Source organism: Ursus americanus, chromosome 14, assembly GCF_024610735.1.
Source record: "Ursus americanus isolate L20-20 chromosome 14, mUrsAme1.1.p, whole genome shotgun sequence".
Taxonomy (NCBI): Eukaryota; Metazoa; Chordata; class Mammalia; order Carnivora; family Ursidae; genus Ursus; species Ursus americanus.
Window position 1 is genome coordinate 53,177,030 of NC_142140.1, and position 12,013 is coordinate 53,189,042.

A 12,013-nucleotide genomic window follows, 5' to 3' on the forward strand; every position below is an offset into this window, starting at 1 on the left:
CGTGCGGGCCCTGGAAGTGAGGGCTGGGACACGGGTTGCCCGGGACGCTGCGGGGTTTTTAGCAGCACCGAAAGAAACAGTTTCCCCAAAAACAAGAGTCCAGGGCCTGACGGATTCCCCAGGGAATTCTACCAAACATTCAAAGAAGAAATAATGCCTATTCTCCTGAAGCTGTTTCAAAAAACAGAAACAGAAGGAAAACTACCAAACTCAATTCTATGAGGCCAGTATTACCTTGATCCGCAAACCAGGCAAAGACCCCATCAAAAAGCAGAATTACAGACCGATATCCCTGATGAATATGGACGCCGAAATTCTCAACAAGATCGTAGCTAATAGGCTCCAACAGTACATTAAAAGGATTATCCATCAAGACCAAGTGGGATTCATCCCTGGGATGCAAGGGTGGGTCAACATTTGCAAATCTATCAGTGTGATAGATCATATCAAGAAAAGACTCAGGAACCATATGATCCTCTCAATTGATGCAAAAAAGCATTTGACTAAATACAGTATCCTTTCCTGATTAAAACCCTTCAGAGTGTAGGGATAGAGGGTACATTCCTCAATTTCATAAAAACCATCTATGAAAAGCCTATAGCGAATATCATTCTCAATGGGGAAAGGCTGGAATTAAGATCAGGAACATGACAAGGATGCCCATTCTCGCCATTATTGTTTGACACAGTACTAGAAGTCCTTGCAAACAGCAATCAGACAACAAAAAGGAATCAAAGGTATTCAAATTGGCAAAGAAGTCAAACTGTCTCTCTTCGCAGACGACAAGATACTCTATATGGAAAACCCAAAAGACTCCACCCCCAAACTACTAGAACTCAGAGAGCAATTCAGTAATGTGGCGGGATACAAAATCAATGCTCAGAAATCAGTTGCATTTCTATACACGAGTAATGAGACTGAAGAAAGAGAAATTAGGGAATCCATTCCATTTACAATAGCACCAAAAATCATACTATATCTTGGAATTAACTTAACCCGAGACAAAAAGGATCTATATTCTAGAAACTACAAATCACTCTTGAAAGACATTGAAGAAGACACAAAAAGATGGAAAAATATTCCATGCTCATGGATCATAAGAATAAACATAGTTAAAATGTCCATGCTACCCAGAGCAATCTACACTTTCAATGCCATCCCGATCAAAATACCAATGACATTTTTCAAAGAACTGGAACAAACAGCCCTTAAATTTGTGTGGAACCAGAAAAGGCCCCAAATCGCCAAGGAATTGTTGAAAAGGAAAAACAAAGCTGGGGCATCATGTTGCCAGATTTCAAGCTATACTACAAAGCTGTGATCACCAAGACAGCATGGTACTGGCACAAAAACAGACACACAGACGAGTGGAACAGAATAGAGAACCCAGAAATGGATGCTCAGCTCTTTGGGCAACTCATCTTTGACAAAGCAGGAAAAAACATCCAGTGGAAAAAAGACAGTCTTTTCAATAAATGGTGCTGGGAAAATTGGGACAGCTCTACGCAAAAGAATGAAACTTGACCACTCTCTCACACCATACACAAAGATAAACTCCAAATGGATGAAAGACCGCGATGTGAGACAGGAATCTATCAAAATCATAGAGGAGAATATAGGCTGCAACCTCTTTTTTTTCTTTTTAATGATTTTTTATTATATTATGTTAGTCACCATACAGTACATCCCCGGTTTCCGATGTAAAGCTTGATGATTCATTAGTTGCGTATAACACCCAGTGCACCATGCAATACGTGCCCTCCTTACTACCCATCACCAGTCTATCCCATTCCCCCACCCCCTCCCTTCTGAAGCCCTCAGTTTGTTTCTCAGAGTCCATAGTCTCTCATGTTTCATTCCCCCTTCTGATTACCCCCCTTTTCTTTATCCCTTTCTTCCCCTACCGATCATCCTAGTTCTTATGTTCCATAGATGAGAGGCTGCAACCTCTTTGACATCGGCCACAGCAACTTCTTTCATGACATCTCCGAAGGCAAGAGAAACAAAAGAAAAAATGAACTTGTGGAACTTCATCAAGATAAAAAGCTTCGGCACAGCCAAGGAAACAGTCAAAAAAAACTAAGAGGCAGCCCACGGAATGGGAGAATATATTTGGAAATGACACTACAGATAAAAGACTGGCATCCAAGATCTACAAAGAACTTCTCAAACTCAATACATGAGAAACAAATAATCAAATCATAAAATGGGCAGAAGATATGAACAGACACTTTTCCAATGAAGGCATACAAATGGCTGACACATGAAAAAATGTTCACAATCATTAGCCATCAGGGAAATTAAAATCAAAACCACATTGAGATATCACCTTATACCAGTCAGAATGGCAAAAATTGACAAGGCAAGAAACAACGAATGTTGGAAAGGATGTGGAGAAAGGGGATCCCTCTTACACTGTTGGTGGGAATACAAGTTGGTACAGCCACTTTGGAAAACAGTGTGGAGGTCCCTTAAAAAGTTAAAAATAGAGCTACCCCATGATCCAGCAATTGCACTACTGGGTATTTACCCCAAAGATACAGACGTAGTGAAGAGAAGAGCTGTATGCACCCCAATGTTCAGAGCAGCATTGTCCACAATAGCTAAACTGTGGAAGGAGCCGAGATGCCCTTCAACAGACGAATGGATAAAGAAGATGTGGTCCATTTATACAATGGAATATTACTCAGCCATCAGAAAGAACGATTACCGAACATTTGCAGGAACATGGACGGGACTAGAGGAGATTATGCTAAGTGAAATAAGTCAAGCAGAGAAAGATGGTTATCATATGGTTTTACTCATTTATGGATCATAAGAAATAGCAGGGAGATCGGTAGGAGAAGGAAGGGAAGAATGAAGGGGGGGGGTAAACAGAAGGGGGAAGGAACCATGAGCGACTATGGACTCTGGGAAACAGAGGGCTTCAGAGGGGAGAGGGGTGGGGGATTGGGATAGGCTGGTGATGGGTATTAAGGAGGGCACATATTGCATGGAGCACTGGGTTATACACAAACAATGAATCATGGAACACTACATCAAAAACTAAGGATGTACTGTACGGTGACTAACATAACATAATAAAAAATTAAAAAAAAAGAGTTAGGAGGGTAGACAGAAGAAATACAAAGGTCAGTGGATGAGCTGGTTTCTGTTGCCTTGTCTAAATGGATATAACTCTAAGACACCTAGCCTCCCTGTATAATTACACCATTCCTAGATGGATCTAGAGAACAAAGAGGAGATGAGCAAATTGCAACAATTCTATTTAGTTTCAGGACATGGAGAATCTATTACTTATACGGTTATTTGAAATAAACTGATTTCTAGTATGCTTTAATGAATAAATGCTAGGGCTTTTATTTATTTATTTGAGACAGAGAACATGTGAGCAGGGGGAAGGGCAGAGGGAGACGGAGAGAATCCCAAGCAGACTTGTGCTGAGCGCAGAGCTCATGCAGGGCTCAATCATGACCTGAGCTGAAACCAAGAGTTGGATGTTCAACCGACTGAGCCACCCAGGCGCTCCAAATGTTGTCTTTTTTTTTTTTTAAGGGAAGTTAATGAAGTCACAGAGCCGAGGAGTACAATAAGTGTACTGAAAAATACACTAGAGAGGTTCAATAGCAGACTAGATTAAGAAGGAAGGATCGGCAAACTTGAAAACAGAGTAGTGGAACTCACCTAATCAGAGCAGCCAGAAGAAAAAAGAATGGAAAAAGGAGTGATGATTCCTTCAGGGACTTATGGGACAACAAAAAGTGGAACGACATTTGCATTATAGGAACCCCTTAAGGATAAGAAAGAGAGAAAGGGGCAGAAAGCTTATTCAAACTAATTATGGCTGAAAACTGGAAACAGTTTTCTGGAAACAGACATCCAGGTCCAGGAAGCCTAGAAGAGTTCCAAATAAGATGAACCTAAAGAGATCCAAACCAAGACACATTATAATTAAAGTGTCAAGATAAAGACAAGGAGAGAATCATAAAAGGAAAAAAATCGACCTGTTATATACACAGAAGCTCTATGAAACTGTCAATTTTTTTCATCAGAAACTGCAGGCCAGAAGGTAGTTGCACAATATAGTCAAAGTGCTGAAAGGAAAAACTGCCAACCAAGAATATTTTACGAGGTAAAACAATCATTCAAAATTGAAGATGACAGTGGCACCTGGGTGGCTCAGTCAATTAAGTGCCTGACTCCAGCAGGTCCTGATCTCAGGATCCAGGTATTGAGAACCGCGTCCAGCTCTGCGCTCAGCGGTTGAGTCTGCTTGTCCCTCCCCCTCTCCTTCTGCCCCTCACCCTACTCGTGCTCTCTTTCTCTAACAAATAAATAAAATCTTAAAAAACAAAAACAAAACTGAAGACAGTTTTCCAGACAAACAAAAGCTAAAGTAGTTAATCATCAACGGACCAGTCTTACAAGAAATGTTAAGACTTCTTCATGCTGAAACAAAGGGCACTAATTAATAACAGGAAAGCATATGAAATGTAAATCTCACCAGGGAAGAAAATATATAATAAATTCTGAACACTCTAACGTTGTAAAAGTGGTGGGTTAACAATTTAAATGCTAGAATAAAGCTTACAACACAAAAGTAGGAAAAAACTATACAATAATTAGTTAAGGGACACATGAGATAAAATATATATATTGTGACATAAAAACATAAATCATGGAGGGGAGTAAAAGTGTAGAGCTTTAGAATGCAATGAAACTAAAATATAAGCTGTTATATGTACGCCCCTACCCACACGGTAAGCAAGGAGCCTGATGAGGGACTTGATCCCAGGACCTGGGATCATGACTTGAGCTGAAGGCAGACACTTAATCGACTGAGCCACCCACGTGTTGTGGTGACTATAGTTAATAATACTGTATTGTATATCTGAAAGTTGCTAAGAGTAGATCTTGAAAGTTCTCATCATTTAAAAACAACCAAAACCTTGTAACTAGATGTAATGGATTTAATTAGTTATTGTGGTTATTGTTTCAAGATATATACAAATATCAAATCATCACTAGATGATTGTCATACACCAGAAACTAATGTTATATGTCAATTCTACCTAAATGGAAAAAAACCCACCAAAATGTAAATAGGGGAAACCAACAATTAGCGTACGACATTCCCTAGAAAGGACAAATCAGCCTCTCGGTGCAGGTGGGTAACACTGGACCTCTTCTCTCATGGTGATGGCAAAGATTCACTCTCAGTAGAACAGATTCACACTCTGGATATGGATTTGCCTTTCCACTTACAGTGCTTCTACTGGTACCACTTTGTATGTAATCACAAAATGCCTTATCTATACATGGCACTCGCACATTTTGTTCCTAATTAAGAAACACATTTCACTGCAAGGTGAAACAAAAGCAGCATGTCCTCAGAATCAAATGTCCTTATTACATACCTCCATGACTCAGGAGCTGAAGCAAATAAAAAGTCAAATAGCTTACTGAAAACATAGTTACAGTGCCATTAAGAGACCGCCCTCTAAAGTGATGGGCTTCTGTCTCATGGGACACAGTATATGCTTTGAGCCAGAGAGCATTACGTGGTACCCCCTACCCACAGCCAGAATACATGGATCCAAGAGTTGATCGGTCAACATAGGAATGGCTCCATCAACAGAGTATCTGCTTCTGAACCCAGCAATTTAGAGGGCTGAGGGCTGGATACCTAAGTTCCTAATGAGGAATGATTTCCTCAGACAACACAATTATAGTTCCACTAAATGGGAAGATGAGATGGCAACATGGTCATTTGGAGCTGTTTTGTTTTTGTTTTTTAAGATTTCTTTATTTATATTGAGAGAGAGAGAGAACCTCAAGCAGACTCCTTGCTGAGTGCCAAGTCTGACGCAGGGCTCGATCTCATGGTCCTGAGCCAAAATCAAGAGTCCACTGCTTAACTGACTAAGCCACGCAGGCACTTTGTCGTTTGGGGCTTCTTCTAATACCACTAAGCCAACTGTTAAAAAACCGATGCTTTTTTTGTTTTGTTTTTTAAAGAGGGAGAGTGAGTTCATACACTGGCTGGGGTGACTGATCCCATTTACCAGAGAGAAAATGGGTTACTGCTATACAAGTGAGGCAAGAATTTAGTGTAAGAGGTTTCCTAATACTTCCATGCTCCACAGAAAAGGTTCAAGGAAAATTACAGCTGGGAAGAAAAAGCAAGACCAGAGACTTGGACCTTTTCAGACTGAAGAATGTGGGTAACTACCAGGCGCAGAACCCAGAGTTGTTGATGTTCTGTTAGAGGGTAAGAAAAATATTGAGTTGGGCACTGAAGAAAGCCACGCATATCAACTACCATGCCAACACCAATTTACAGAAGAACCGTAGTTTTGCAAGTTTTTTTCTTTCCTTGTTACATATCTTTATATGCATGTGTTCACTTTTATAAACCACTGACTTCTTATTTTTACTTACATACAAGTATTAGAGTATTTAGGTGACAGAATATCCAGTGAGACTGTGACTAAACCTGGAATAATTAATAGGGCCTGCAATGGGGACACAATGATTATCGGGATTTTTGCATCTCTCACTTTGGGGAATGATGAGAAATTCTTCACTTGAAGAAATAAAACAACTTAGAGTTGTTTTATTATTAGAAGGGATTGCAAAGGTGCACACAGAAGGGTACATATGAATGCCAGTTACCAATTCATTCATCACAGCTCCAAAATCCCTCCAGTACCTCGTATGAAATAAAGCAGTGGATTCTTTAAGGCTTTTTATCTTTTACACTGAACATGTGAAGCTTTGTCAATTGAGGGCAATGCGGGAGCACTGCATAAAGCAGGGAATTTCTCTTGCTATAGGATTCTTCCATCAGGTGCAGGATGGGTCAACGGTGTGGGCTAAAGACATCTTGCGATGCTTCACCCGTGCCATGTAACCAGAACTCACAGTCCCCAGGTAATCCTGAAACCTTGGTACAGTCACCACCTTCCTGGGCCCCTTGCAATAGTAACAACTTACGCTAAAAAGCTTCCCTCTTGCAGACACACTCTGTATCCCTCTGGACATAGGTGAACTCCTAGCTTCTTTACTATATCCCTCATGACATGTGACACTGTGTGTTCCAGGATGCATACCGCATGCTGGCCCAACTCCCTCTCTGCACTAAACCACAATTAGCCCATGCCCCATGGACTGTCCTCCAAGTACTCCAGGTGTGGACACGGCATTGGACAATCTCCTCTTCTTAAGTGGATCCAAGACCTGTGACTTGCCTTTAAGTGATACAATATAGCAAATATGAAGAGATTCTATAGGTGTAATTAGGGTTCCAAGTCAGTAGATTCTGAGTTCATCAACAGGAAATTATTTGGTAGGCCTCACTTAATCAGATGGAAGTCTTTTAAAGAGTATCTAGGCTTTCCCTCAGATTATTTCCCTTAACTGGCCAACTGGCAAGGAAATACCCGTGGCTTCTAGGAGCTGGGGCCAGCCCCCAGCTGCAAGGAAATTAATTTTGACAATTACTAAAGTGAGTGTGGAAACAGATTCTCCCCTAGTTAAGCTCTAGTGACTCTTCCCTACTTAAACCTGATAAAAACAAAACCCAAGCAATATCCTGACTGTAGCCTTTTGAAATTCTGAGTAGAGAACCTGTGTAAGCCATGTATAGACCCCTGACCCAAAGAAACTGTGAGATAATAAATGCAAGATGCTGTAACCTATCAAATTTCCCATATTTTGTTAGGCAGCAATAGATAAATATATACCTACCATAGTAAGGGCTGAATTCTTGCCTTGGGGAGGGGCATCCACTTCTGTACATAGCTTCTGTCACCTGACATTATGTTTGGTCAAGTTCATCCACATTGTTACAAAGTATTTCAACAGTATGAAAATACAACAATTTACTCATTCTTCTATTATTCCATGATTGGAATTTATTTGATTTAAGGCTCTTTCAAATAGTGCTGGTATCAAAAGTATTTATGTTTACTTGATATACATGTGCACGCCTTACTGTTTTGTCATAGAAAGATGCATATGTAAAAATTTAGTACATACTGGAAAACTAAAAAAAAATTTTTTTCCCAATACTCTCCCAAACCAGCAGTAAATGTATATCCTCAGCAACTCTATCTTTAAAACATTCATCGGGGCGCCTGGCTGGCTCAATGGGAGAGCATCTGACTCTTGATCTCAGTGTCACGACTTCAAGGCCCATATTGGGCACAGAGCTTACTTAAAAAAGAAAACCAGGGGCGCCTGGGTGGCACAGCGGTTAAGCGTCTGCCTTCGGCTCAGGGCGTGATCCCGGCGTTATGGGATCAAGCCCCACATCAGGCTCCTCCGCTGTGAGCCTGCTTCTTCCTCTCCCACTCCCCCTGCTTGTGTTCCCTCTCTCGCTGGCTGTCTCTATCTCTGTCTAATAAATAAATAAAATCTTAAAAAAAAAAAAAGAAAACCAACCAACCAACTAACAAGACTTCAGCAATTGTTTCCTTATGGCCAGCTAGCTCACTGGAATGTCTAAGTGATAAGCAGAGAGGCTGACAGCAATTATTCCAAGCCTCATGGACCCTTGAGAGATTTCTGGCAGTTTGCATGGGCAGGGAAATCTAGTCATTTACCTATGGACTGATTCCAAACCCCTAGAGGTGTGTCTATAAGGAGTCACAGGTGTATGGTTACTACGGACATTCCTTAAGGCAATCAGAAATCCAGTTTGCATAGGAAGAGAAACCCAAGAGTGGACTGCCAAATCACTAAAAGAGACTGTGACTTTCTGTTTATGAAAACAAACATGTCTAAAAAAACAAAAACAAAAAACCCAAAAAAACCCACATTTCTAAGATTGATAATAATGTGTGAATTTTCACGGAGAATTTTTTTTTAACATTTATTTATTTGAGGGAGGGAAGGACGAAGGGAAGAGAGACAGCGCACGGGCTTGGCGGGGGGTGGTCATAGGGAAAGAATCTCAAGCAGACTCCCTGCTGAGCATGGAGCCTGGATGTGGGGCTCGAGTTCAGAACGCTGAGATCATGACCTGAGCCGAATTCAAGAGTCGGATGCTCAAGCACCCAAGTGCCCTGAGAAATTATTTTTAATGCTCAGTCACAAGGATTTTGACTAAATCCTTGAATGAATGTCCTATTTATCAAAATAAATCACAATCATGTTTTTTTCTTATTCTCTCTTGATTCACATAATTTGAAGAGGTATCACTTACTTTTCCTGTCAGTAATACACTGATAATTAAATTCCTCCCTCGGCATTTTTCTCAACCAATAAAACGTCTCTATGAATTCTGGGAGTGGGTCTTGACACACTCCCCTCTCTCAAACTTCAATGTAATCAACCAAATATAGAAGGCTTTCCCAACGCCTACTCTCATCACTTCCACATCGGCTAACTCCTATGCTTTGTCTTTTTCAGATTTCAATACCGATTCTCTTTTCTTACCTCTCCCTACTCCCACATAGAGAAAACAATACTATTCTCTACTCCGGCTCCAGAACACTAATCAATTTTTATCCAATTTTCTTGGATAGATGTTCACCTCCTCTAACAGTTGACAAGTTCCCTAAGAACTGCCCTGGATTGGATTTTTCCCCTAAGCACTAATCAAATATTTAAGCATTAACTAAGTGAGGCTATATCCTCTAGTACAGGTATAAATGAAGAAAAGATTGCATTCTCACTCACTTTCCCCTTCTACATGGCTCTCAAATCATTTCCTATTTTTCTTTTCCGTAACAAGCATCCTCACCTAGGGGACCAAGATTGTATTTTAAAACCTACACATCCTAAAAAACAAACAAACAAACAAACAAACAACTTACGCATCCTAAAATTCTATCCTGACTCCAAGCCCTCATTCTCATCTTTCCCGAAGTCCATTCCCAAAGTGGGAGTTAGTGGATTCTGTTTAAGTTGTAAATGGATTCAAATCATTCCCAGGCTTAGGCACTTCCGAATGGTCTTAGAATGTTGGCTAGACTGCCTCACTTGTTCCCCTGGTCCTGTCCTTGCTCTCCACTCCATCTCCCACCACTTGCTGTCTGTTCACCTTCTGCCAACACTCTTGCCTCAGTTCAAGAAACACACTCATCGGGGCGCCTGGGTGGCACAGCGGTTAAGCGTCTGCCTTCGGCTCAGGGCGTGATCCCGGCGATCTGGGATCGAGCCCCACATCAGGCTCTTCTGCTATGAGCCTGCTTCTTCCTCTCCCATCTCCCTGCTTGTGTTCCCTCTCTCGCTGTCTGTCTCTATCTCTGTCGAATAAATAAATAAAAATAAAAACTTAAAAAAAAAAAAAAAAAAAAGAAACACACTCATCTTCCAACTAGGCTATATTTTGCTCACAAAGTTCCCTTCATCTGACATTTTTCTTATCCACTCTACAAAACCTCAGGACCACTCAAAAACCTGCTTACGTAAATCCCACTCATGCTTCCCTTCACAATGTAAATATCAGTCCCTTCCAATAGGTACTACCACCTCATATTAACCCATTCTTATGTTCCTATTACAAATGTGCCAGTATTTATCTGAAGTCTCTTTCCCAGGAAGACTGTATACCCTATGGTGGCAGTACTATGTCTGTTTTGATGGTCATTGTTTCCCTGTCCCTGGCACACAACCTAGCTCATTAAAAGAATTCAATGACCCTTTGTGGAATGTGAGACAATTGCCACTCACCACCAAAAATGTTACAGTATAGTACATAAAAAGAAAAGGAAGACAAAAATTGAGTTATAACATGAAAACCACTTAAGTCTCACATAAAATGTTGCCACACAATATAACATAAAGCAAAATACTGTACTTCTGCAGTATATTACTCAGAATTGGACAGGATATTTTTTTTGAACAAGTAATAGGCAATGAAAATAAAATTTGTTCTTTGTATTTCTCCATAATTTTTAGAAGTTTTTAAAGAGGTGATTCACTGTCATGTGTCACAAGAATTATCTAACAGAATTTACAATATCCAGCAAAAAGTATGTATACTTGTTCTTTGACTGAGAAAACCAACCTGAGAAGCTTACCCTTACCTTGAAACACATCCCCACAAATGTGAAACACTATATACAAGAGTTTATTCACACATGTATTAACAGAAATAAAGCAACTGAGGCACCTGGGTTAAGCGTCTGCCCTCGGCTCAGGTCATGATCCCTGGGTCCTGGGACTGAGACCAGTATAGGGCTCTCTGCTCAGCAGGAAGCTTGCTTCCCCCTCTGCCCCTTCCCCTGCCTGTGCTCTCTTTCTCTCATAAACAAATAAAATCTTAAAAAAGAAAAAGAAAGAAAGCAACTGTTACAAAGGCTGTTGTGAAATAAGATATTCTGAGTATCAAAGTATCACCCCATATGTGACTTTTCTTCTACCAAAGGAAAAGTCTATCTTTAAAACAGAGTGCTCTGGTGATCATTAAGAGGCAAGCAATCAAACCTGGCATCCGAGGAATGGTATAAATTTAAGTCTTCTTGACAGAATATGCAATCTGATGTATAAAACATCACCTATAGAATATTCTGAAATGATGTTCTGAAGCCTCTGCAACAGGAATTGGCACACTTTGGTCACAGGCCTGGCTGGTAAACAGTTTTCTTGGAACACACCTAACCCTATTTGTTGCCTCAGGTCTGTGACTGCTTGCACACTACAAAGGCACAGGTGAGTAATTACTTTCTGGACATTTCCAGACAAAAAGTTTGCCACCCTCTAGTCTGGACCCAATTGCCAGCTGACAGAAAATACAAGAAATGGAAGAAACACCTAAACACATTGTGAAAATAAATTACAAAATTTCAAAATGCGTGTCTTTCTAAAAGAACACAGATGGTTCATAAAAAGTCAATATAATGCACAAACAATAGGGAATGGTGTAGGTTAAAAGACTAAAACAATCACCATATATAAACCTTGCCTGGGTCCTAGGTCCAAAAATCACCAAAAAACATACGTTAGAACAATGTGGGGAAGTTCAGCTTTTACACAGACTAGAGGTAAGATGGCATTATCCTCC

General features: G+C 40.4%; 1 long non-coding RNA gene across 6 annotated transcripts in view; it reads right to left on the reverse strand.

Moving 5' to 3' along the window:
- LOC123777539 (uncharacterized) overlaps nucleotides 1–12,013 on the reverse strand; it is a 39,566-nt gene that overhangs the window by 7,580 nt on the left and 19,973 nt on the right. The window lies entirely within an intron of this gene.